At 45.5% G+C, this 10857-nt stretch overlaps 1 long non-coding RNA gene across 1 annotated transcript; it reads left to right on the forward strand.

The window, feature by feature from the left end:
* The first annotated feature begins 4150 nt into the window (after positions 1-4150).
* Positions 4151-7803, forward strand: LOC309852824. Its single transcript, XR_014305406.1, has 3 exons — positions 4151-4288; positions 5476-5611; positions 7520-7803. It is a non-coding gene; the product is annotated as an uncharacterized lncRNA (long non-coding RNA).
* The last annotated feature ends 3054 nt before the right edge of the window (positions 7804-10857 follow it).

Here is a 10857-nt window from a genome sequence, read left to right on the forward strand (position 1 = left end):
CTTGTTAAACAAAGGCATCAACACAGGCATACGAAGGCATCAACAGAGGCATACACATTTTTTATACCATGTTAACATCATACAGTGTAAGTAGTGTCTGCTTCTTAGGTGGGATGGCTTAGTGGGTTACAAATGTACTTATTAAATTCTAAGAGGGCAGGGAAGATCTTATATACATACAAATTCTGTTCTGGAGTACTGGGTTGGGATGCGAGTCTGCATTTCTAAGAGAGCAATAGCCCAACCACCAAGGGATACGTTTTGGAGTAAGAAAGAGGTAGAACTCTGAGGAGGAATTCTTGGAGGACTTGGAACAGAAATGTGTGTTTGTTTGTTTAAACTGGTTTTTTTTTTTTTTTTATTTGAGAGAGACAGAGAGCGCATGCTCACACAAGAAATAACAAGGCTGAGGGGAGAATAGAGGGCCGGTAGCAAAGGGAGAGAGATAAGCAGACTCCCACCTGAGCAGGGAACCCAACACAGGGCTCCATCCCAGGACTCATGGCACCATGACCCAAGCCAAAGTCGGACAGTTCACCAACTGAGCCACCCAAGCATGCCTGAGTGGGTTTTATACCAATTATAGATTCTACTGGCAAAGCCAGAAAGACAAAAACAAACCTTTCTCACCATTTCCTAGTTTCTAGAGAACTCCTAACACTTGATCATAAATTAAGGGAAAATGTGTAATAACCATCTCAGAGAACAAACACATTATTCTATTTTCATAGGAATATTTTGTCAAACATCCAGTGACATGCAAGGGATCAAGTTTTCACCAAGGTGTTGTGACCTAGAGTCACTCTAAAATGACACAGAGGCCGTTATGCAGAGAGACCCTAAAGCAGTGTTCATAGCAGAGGTCAAATCTGAGAAGAACGAGGGAAACAAGAACTGATTCACCCAGCACGGATCTGCCATTGTACATTCAAGGACACACCCAGAGATTTAGAAAGTGGTTACCCCCAAAAGAAAAGTGACAGAATAGAAACTTGTCATGACGACTACTTTAAGAAACATTTTCAATGATAGGGTACATAAATCTTTTTACCCATGATTTTTGTCTTTTATTCACATTGTCAACACAAACACACAGAATGACAGAAAGGGAACAGCTCTTATTTCTGAGTCTACTATGATGAGGGATAGAAGCAAAAAATGTTCACCTGGAGCCCAGAAGTCTGACCTATCTATGGTCTCTATGGTCTCTATGGATGGTTCTAGAACCATCACATAAGGGCAAACTGCTGCATTCAGGTTAGATCTCATGACTGCCTGTACATCTCAGCTACAATTAATACAGAACTCATTAGCACCAGAGAAATCTTGCAAAAGTAGTACAAGTGATGAGGGAGCAGGAGGTTGGCTGAGGACAAAGCAAAAGCTGGCGCCTTGCACCCCCTCTCCACCTGCCCCCCTCCCTATGTATAGCATTCCTCAGGCACCCCTGACTGCCATAAAACGATAAATAGTTAACTTGCAGGGATCGCAATCCTACAGAACAGAAATCTCCCTTGCTCTACAGATGTCCTAGAGACCTAAACAGGGAGGTTACCTTATCAATAGCACAAATTTCCAGAGGCAAATAACTCTCGGTTCCTGAAGCCCTAATGTCTCTCTCCCACCATAAACTGGAGGAGACTGAGGTAGAAGAGAATGTAAATGACAGCAGGATCATAATACCCCACCAAGAATCTCCCAACTATCTTGATGTTAGTGCCTGACCTAAAGACGACATTGATCAAGCCATAAGGTCAAGGCCTCCCCCCCCCCCCCCCCGCACCTTGTGGGCCCTCCCTAACATGTGAGAACTCTGTTGAAACCTCCCATCCCTTCACCACCTCCCCCCAGCCGCAGGGTATATAACATGCCCACCCTCACAACCCGGGCAGCAGCTCTTCCTGCCCACGGGTCCTGTCCCCATGCTTTAATAAACCACCATTTTGCACCAACGACGTCTTAAGAATTCTTTCTTTAGTCGTCGGCTCCGAACCTCCTCACCCCATCGAACCTGACTTAGGTTCTGGGACTTCATCACAAGTACACATTCGAAGAAACAGCGATGATCTTACACTCCCTGCACACCCCCAGGAACACTAAGTAGAGAACCACCAGGTTCATCACCATCAGAAATCAAGAGCACAGAGCTTAACCCACTGAGCCACCCAGGCGCCCCTGTTTTTCACATTTTAGGGAGCACGACTCACTCCCTGGGATTACCCTGCGAACTCTCTGAGTGATTCTGGATCTCCTATCCATCCTGTTTATTTATGCATTTTCTTAACCCTGGGATGCACAGAGCTGATAAAGCATTCGCATGGGACATAAATGAAAATGCTTTCCTCCGCTGATGTCCCAAGGAAATATTTTCAATACTTACCGGACTTTACTTAATTCAAAGTGACAACGGTTGGTGTCCTATTGGAACGCAGGTTCTAAGAAGGCAGAGAAGGATCTGGGATTCTGGGGAGAAGGGTTTTAAAGACCTAACTTTGAGTATTATTTCTGAAAAGGTTTTAAAAATAGGTACAAATATAAGGAAGAAACATCAGAGCTACAGAAATCAAGATTCACAATTTCTAAACACAAGGAATTTTCAGGGAAAAGGATGACATGACCACTGGGACTCACGACTTACGGAGCACCCAGCCATTTCTGCTCTCGCATCGTCCTCTAGATTTCTTTCTCAAAAGGTTTCTGCGGAGAAACCACAGATGCATCACAAGAACTGCTTTTAACATCGCCAACAGAGCCTCTTCACCGGAAAACGGCTCAGCTACCAGCAGGATCCTAAAATGCAGAAAAGGCCCAAATTCCTAGCCTTTGTGTCAGGAGCTAATCAGAAACCGTGAGCTCCTGCAGGAAGAGCAATCCCTGCCTTTTCCTTTTCTGCTTTCAGGGGCGTATCCCCTCCCACAGAGCCCACAAATTCGGCTTCAGTGTAGGAATCCTGTTCTCCATGGACCTAACCCTGCAGACTCGCAAAGCAGAGACCCTCTTACCCCTCCAGGAGCCAAAGCCCCCTCTCCACTAGTAAAATAAGCCGAAAAACCTCCTGCTCATCGCTGGCTTCACTGAGAATCACCTGGAGCCCGTAATTAACACAACAATGATGTCTCCACCCAAACCGACAGACAGACTCTGAGGGGGAGGCCAACAGATCGGAACCTTTTGAATCTTCCAACCTCATCCTATATGGAAGCATCTGGGAGGACACCATGCAAAGCAGGGAAACCAAGGCTGGAGCTGGGAGCACAGTTCGAGCCCTGCCTTCTCCACGAACACAGTTTCCAGAGATTGCCTCCTTCTCCCTCTATCTGCTACCAGAGGGAGACACCAGACAGACCGAACTTTCCCATAGAAATGCAAATGTCTCTTTCAAAGTAAACACAGGATTTCAGAGCTTTTCCTTTATCTACTGTTTCTTTAAAATACTAGTCTGAAATAATCTTTAGACCAAGGAGACACATTTTAGGGTGACAAATTGCTCCGTTTCCATAGGTAAATGTTTATTTCCATAACTACCTGCCACACAATTTCCCAAAGTGAATGTATTTACCCTCCAATCAGCAATATGAGAATTCTTTTTTCTTTTTTTTTTATATGACAGATTCCAAGTAGGCAGAGCAGCAGGCAGAGACAGGAGGAAGCAGGCTCCCCACTGAGTAGAGAGCCTGATGCAGGACCCTGGGATCATGACCTGAGCTGAAGGCAGAGGCTTCACCCACTGAGCCACCCAGGCACCCTCAATATGAGAATTCTAATTCTTAGCATTCTCACTGAAAGTTGGGGCTATACTTTTTATTTTATTCATTCTAGAAAATATTGAGTGCTTTCTCAACTGTAAAAAAGGAAAAGGTCTTACTACAGTTGTTCTGGTTCCTGAAATGGAAGCCACTTAAAAACATCAAGTGGTGTTGGAGGCAGGCCCCTGGCCAGGGCGGCCTCCTCCATTAAAAGATGGCGCCTGGCTAGTTGCCAGGTTAGGATTGCCTCGTGAGACTAAGCAGAATGCCCAAAGAGGAAGTAAACAGCATTGGTTGCTAGCGAAGTTGTTCGTTTAGGTGCACAGACTGATTTGCTCCCTCCTGTACCCTGCTCGCTGATTGGTCATGTAAGCGTATATAAGTGTGTAAACTTGTGGAAATAAGGAGAGAGAAGATGCATCCGAACCAGGGTTCTTGTCGTCCTTGCAGGCCGAGGGCGATAAATGGCGCCGGCACCCAGGAACTAAAAAAAGGAATCTTGCAAGGTAATCCACAGGAAAGCGGGGAGTAAAGGTCCGCAGGTAAGCGGGGACAGTAGCCACGTTCAAAAGTGGGAATTCCATGGTAAAGCGGGGAGTAGAAATAGAAAAACCTTGCAAGGGAGAAGTCCGCAGGTATGCGGGGTAAAACCAAGACAAAGGTGGTGGGAAACTTGTACAAGACCACAACAAGAAGCGGGGCGGCCATAGAGCCGGGATTAACTTGTACAAGTCCGCAATAAGAAGTGGGGTGGCCTTAGAGCCGGAATTTAGCAGCGAGTCTTTAACGTCTGCGTCTGTTGTCTGTGTGTTCATAATGGGATCTGAAGTATCTAAAGTGCGGTTGGAAGGGTCTTTTTAGAAGACCTGCTGAAAGCCAATGGAACTCCACTAAAAGCAAAAACTGCTCGGGCCTTTTTGAATACAATGGAAAAGGCGGCTCCATGGTTCCTAGATGAAGACTTGCTAAACATACCTCAATGGGACCACTTAGGGGAGGATTTGAAGAAACAGGATGCTTTAACTCTTCGCCTCAAATTTAACATAACAAAAGCACAGGTATGGGACATAGTAGTCTCCTGCAGAAATTGCGTGATCTTACTATCTGCACCATCCTTGGGGGTTAATCCTAAGGGTTTGTTACCTAATCATATATGGCAAATGGATGTCACACATGTTTCAGAATTTGGAAAGTTAAGATATATTCATGTCTCTGTAGATACCTGCTCTGGAATAATTTTCGCCTCAATGCATACAGGGGGGGGGGGGGGGAATCCAGAGACGTTATCGCCCATTGCCTACAGGCTTTTGCGGCATGGGGAAAGCCACGCCAATTAAAGACAGATAATGGTCCAGCCTATAGCCCACAACCCTTTAAAGCCTTCCTACAACAACCTGACATTCACTTGATACATGGAATACCCTATAACCCACAAGGACAAGGTGTTGTGGAGCGCGCGCATCTTACAATAAAAAATGCGCTTTATAAACAAAAAGGGGGAATAGGGGACACCTTCAGGTCCCCTAAAGATAAGCTCAACACCATTCTCTTTATTTTGAATTTTTTAATGTTGGACAAAACGGGTAAATCAGCTGCAGACAGACATGCAAGTGATGCTGCTGCTTCCCCTAAGCCTTTAGTACTTTGGAGAGACATCCTCACAGGAAAGTGGAATGGACCAGATCCAGTGTTAGTATGGAGTAGGGGGTCTGTATGTGTTTTTTCACAGGAAAAGGAGGCTCCAATTTGGATCCCAGAGTGGCTGGTGCGTGCAGCCTTGCCTCCAAACACCAGTCATGATGCTGAAGATGCTGATGATAACTGGGGATGCTACACCTCCTGCGGCAGACTCAAGGCAGAGAGCTGTAAGCAGTGGTTAAAGCATGGCCATATCCTTTACCAGTGACTAACTCTTCTCTCATATTCCCTCCTCTCCCTTTGATGCATGGCAGGTCTGTAACTTGCTAGGAGCATGTACTGATATCTCAGCAGTGTCCATGTTAACAAGTGGACATATGGGGGGCCCTATTGGGACTGGGATGTATAGTACCCTTCTCGGCAATTTATGTAACTCCCATAGCCTATACTAATATGAGTGACTTACAGAATGTCTCCCGACAGCTCTCCCAATACTTGCGGGGGAATTAGTCCGCAGAATTCCAAAACTATACTCAGCACCTGCTACTAGGCATAACAAGGGTAAATAACACCAGAGGTGAGCTTGCAACCCTCCCAGAGATAATCAAAACATTGCAAGATGTGTTAACCTTTATGAAACAATGCGCTAGCGTAATTGGTCTGATGATAATCCTCGTAGTGGGCTTGATTCTGATAGTAAGGAAACTGCAAATTTGGAGGCGAAAGCAACCTAGGCAACAGCAAGCCATGGTGCAGGCCTTGTTAGCCATCGAGGCTGGAACATCGCCCCAAGTGTGGCTAAGTATGCTGGATCGGTAGTCAACGACAGGTAAGATTGGTGGGGGAAATATACCAACCAAAGACAGGACGTAGATCATTGATATCTGCCGTCTGATGACGGGTAAGGATATTCCCCGCCACTGACAACCTAAGACAGGCATTGAAGGACCCCAGGTCAGAACTATAGTACAGCCTATAAGTTTTAACATTCTTTTTATAACCAGCTTATGCTAACTAAGAAACTGTGGCCAGCTGACCATAGATAAGGGAGTCAGCAAGCAGCATAACAGGATAACGAATAGCAAAAATCTGTGTTTAACCCAGCTGTTTCTGGCTTCTGTATAATAATGCTTCTAATGCTTTGCTAAGAAATGAAAAATTGCTTAAACCCTCGCTCACTGTGTAATCAAATAAAGTTATACCCTTCCCCTATTAAGAATTTCCCCTACTACTAAGTAAAATTGATAAGGGTTGCCTCCCGTACCAAGGCCGGAGACGTACGGTTCAGCACGTACGCTAGCTGGAGACGTGCGGTTCAGCACGTATACAGATAAAGGTTAGAAACGTGCAATTCAACACGTACCCTCTACTGTACACTACCTGAACGGTGACTGGCCAGAATGTATGGTTGGTTTTAAAGGATTGGCTACCTATGTGTAGGCCTTACTGTAATGCTTTGAAATTACTGGCTAGAAAAGTGAGGGCTCTGATGTAATGGACTGTAAAATTCTATATTAAGGGACTCCCGAAACAGATCAGGGCTCTCAGACACTGACCCATCCCTCGCGAATTTCATGGTCAAGTGTCCCTGGGAGTCCGAGCATGCCCAAATAAAATCCTCTTGCTTATTGCATCCAGTGGTCTGTGAGTGTGTCCTTGGGTGCGGGTCCTCTAGGGTCTTTCAGCATGATCCCTGCCATAAAATAAAAAAGGGGGAGATGTCGGAGGCAGGCCCCTGGCCAGGGCGGCCTCCTCCATTAAAAGATGGCGCCTGGCTAGTTGCCAGGTTAGGATTGCCTCGAGAGACTAAGCGGAACGCCCAAAGAGGAAGTAAACAGCATTGGTTGCTAGCGAAGTTGTTCGTTTAGGTGCACAGCCTAATTCGCTCCCTCCTGTACCCTGCTCGCTGATTGGTCATGTAAGCGTATATAAGTGTGTAGACTTGCGGAAATAAGGAGAGAGAAGATGCATCCGAACCAGGGTTCTTGTCGTCCTTGCGGGCCGAGGGCGATAAAGTGGAACAAATATCCAAATGGCTGCATCAATGTTTCAGCGAACTCCGGGATAAGCTAAGCAACTTTCTTTCCCTCTCTTAGGTAAACCTCCCCTCTTCTCATCTCATCCCCTCATTTCAGGAACCTGGTTCCACCCTGACAGCATGATCAACATGGCTGGCAGCACAGACACAATTCCTCTGGAAATCGGCCATTATCCAGCATCTCCCTACAGAATCTCAGCCCCTCACTCTAGGTGGGATGCAGTCTTCATGGCCCCAACCTACTGAGGCCTCCTTGGCTGGCAAAGCAATGAAGCTCCGGCTGCCCGTGATCCCCAGCTCTGTCTGCATGTTCTGTATTGGGGCTTGTTAGGCGCCCCCCAAAAAATGGTTCCATGATTAAAGGAGTGAGACTGATATAAAGCCAAGGTCAAGCAAAGCTTTATTCCATGCCAAGTATCAAGAATCAGACCGAACATTTGGGGACACACCTCTTAAAAGAGAGGGCAACCTTTCTCTGTTGCACATACTAGCTTTTAAGGGCAAAGGCCATGCGGTTGGGCCTGGCCATGCAGAGGTGGCCAATGAAACTGTAACACAGAGAAAGCTGCACAGTCATGCTAGGTGACCAATTGAATGACAACTTACTCTAGCAGACATTGGAACCAGCCTATCACCTTGGTCAGAATTGGTGCCCAAAAGGTGCCCAAAGGGCAGGGCCCATACTCCTTGGTAACTAGGAAGAAAGTACGCATCCCCCACTGATCGGATGTCTCCACCTGGCCTGACCCATTCTAGTATTTGAGCTTTGGTACCTGGGGCTGGTTTCCAGGACTTGTTTTTAAGTAAGTCCCCTGGGGGAAGGGGAGCAGGGACAGTTTAAGGGTTAAACAACAAGGTTATTGTTTAACCTTAATGGAAGCCTCTTGCTAAATAGGTCCTTACAGGCTGAAGTGTGGAGGTCAGTTAACAGAATGAATGTGAGGAGAGGAAAATTTGTTTTCCTCACTCCATTCTCCATTCGTTGCTTTGCTGAATACTTAAAATGAGGTAAGACAGATTCATGAAGAAAAAAAAAATTCTTAATTATGAGAGCCTGAAAGACATGAGGCTCAAACACAGGCAATGGAAGCTTGCATGCCACAGTGACTTAAAAAAGGGACGGAGGGATTTAGAATTGCAAACACGGGTCATAAACTCACAGGAGAATGGAAAGATGAAATTGACATCGAATAATGCTTTGCCCCTCCAGGTAGACAACTCTTGAGGATGTAAAAAGTTAATCTTTGGTGTCAGCAGTCTTTCAGATTGAGGTCCACCATCTAATCATTTCTTGGTATGTATCACAGACAAAGAGGGTAATTTATACCCTCCTATTTCCGCATACTTGGTATTTTTGGTGCCTGCGGGAAGCAGGGAACAGAAAAGAACCCAGAAGAGCCCCAGGGCAGGAGTTGGGACTCCTTAGCTCCCTAGGTCAGCCATCTTGGAACACAGGTTTTCCTTATCACTACAAGACAGTTTTCTTCCTCACTTTACTCATGTCCTACTGATTTACAAGGAAGAAGCTTTCTTATCGTATCTATAGCCTACCTTCCATTAACTCAGACACATGAACTCAGTTTCCTGAGGCCCTAACATCACCATCCCCTCCACAAAATTGAGGGAGGCTGAGGCAGAAGGAAAGGTATATAAAATTAAATCCCTTCTAAACCTGAAACCAAACCACAAGGAGGTGTGATAGAAGAATACAACAGTCCTCCAGGAAGCTGGCAAATGTCTTCATATCCTTAGCTCACTGGAGGGAAAAACAGCCTTTGCTTGACAATAACTAGGTCCCCATTCTCAAGAGTCTTCTTTCCCATATGACAGTCCTTCTGGACACCCCGTTTGTCCTCAACTCCCCAGCTCCCAATTATATAATCAGTGACACATCAGGAAAATGAGCAGCTCTTTCTGCCTAGGGGTCCTGTCCCAGTACTTTAAGAAACCACTGATTTACACCAAAGACATCTCAATAATTCTTTCTTGGTCATCAGCTGCAGATTCCACCCCACTGAACCTCACCTATATTCCAAAACTCCATCAAGTTCCATGTTGCTTATTGGTGGATGGACAGAGTCATGGGAGCCTATAAGAACATAGCAACCAGCACTTATCAGCACTTGCTAGATCCTTATCCTAACTATGCAGGCTGTAAGTCAGCCTTTTGGGCTAAAAGTGAATGTTTTGTTTCTATGTCTCATCTTTTCACCAAGTAACAATTTTCTCTCCTTAAGTTACTTTTTTGTAGCTCCAAGTTTTCTTTAGATTCCACTGCATTTGCACATAGTATTAGTTTCAGCAGGAGAATTTCTATTCTCCACTTATATACAACACCCAGCAGTCATCACGGTGTGCTACTTAACCCATCACCAGTTGCATCCACCCCTCCCACCTATCCAACCCTATCCAACCACCCTTAGGTTGTTCTCGACAGTTAAAAGAGTCTGTTCTGTGAGAGCACCTGTGTGACTCAGTCATTGAGCATCTCCCCTCAGCTCAGGTCATTATCCCAGGGTCCTGGGATCAAGACCAACATTGGGATACTTGCTAAGTGGAAAGCCTACTGCTCCCTCTCCCCCTGCTTGTGTTTCCTGACAAATAAAATCTTTTTAAGATATATATATATTTTTTTTAAGATTATTTATTTATTTATTTGAGAGAGAGACAATGAGAGAGAGCATGAGCAAGGAGAAGGTCAGAGAGAGAAGCAGATTCCCCGTGGAGCTGGGAGCCCGATGTGGGACTCAATTCCGAAACTCTGGGATCATGACCTGAGCGGAAGGCAGTTGTCCAACCAACTGAGCCACCCAGGCGTCCCTAAGATTTTATTTATTTATCTGACAGACCTCACAAGTAGGCAGGGAGGCAGGCAAAGAGAGAAGGAAAAAGCGAAATCCTTATTGAATATGGTGCTTTCAGTTTGCGGTGTAGAGAAATAAGGCATCTGACTGGGAAGATCTCACAGTAAGTAACATGACATGTGATGAAACCAAAGAAATTTGTTACTTGAATTGTATTGTAACATTATTTTGGTGAGGACTAGTCCTCTTCTGGTTATAAGTCACGGACTCTGAGAGGGGGTATGATCCTGCTTCTGTTTGTGTGCCTGAAGTTGTTTTTTGGCCACCAATGGTAATCAGTGCTTCTGACCTGCACCCCAACTTGCAACACTTGGGCTGGACTGTTTCAGGCAGAAATGCTCACTGCCTCTCACTGCTGAACTGCTACTCTAACAAATCTATGCCATGGAAAGAGGTAGAGCCTAGAACTACACTTATTACCATGCTGAGGAAAGGGAGGAAGGTACCGCACAGCAGTGTATCAGCTTCCCTGAAGGATTACCCAACCACACTGGATCTGACCTTGACTAGGTGATCTACATAGGAAATCAGGGAGCAACCACATGCCTTGCTTATCTGGCCTATTTCACTG

This window comes from Mustela nivalis (genome assembly GCF_964662115.1).
Source record: "Mustela nivalis genome assembly, chromosome: 18".
NCBI lineage: Eukaryota > Metazoa > Chordata > Mammalia > Carnivora > Mustelidae > Mustela > Mustela nivalis.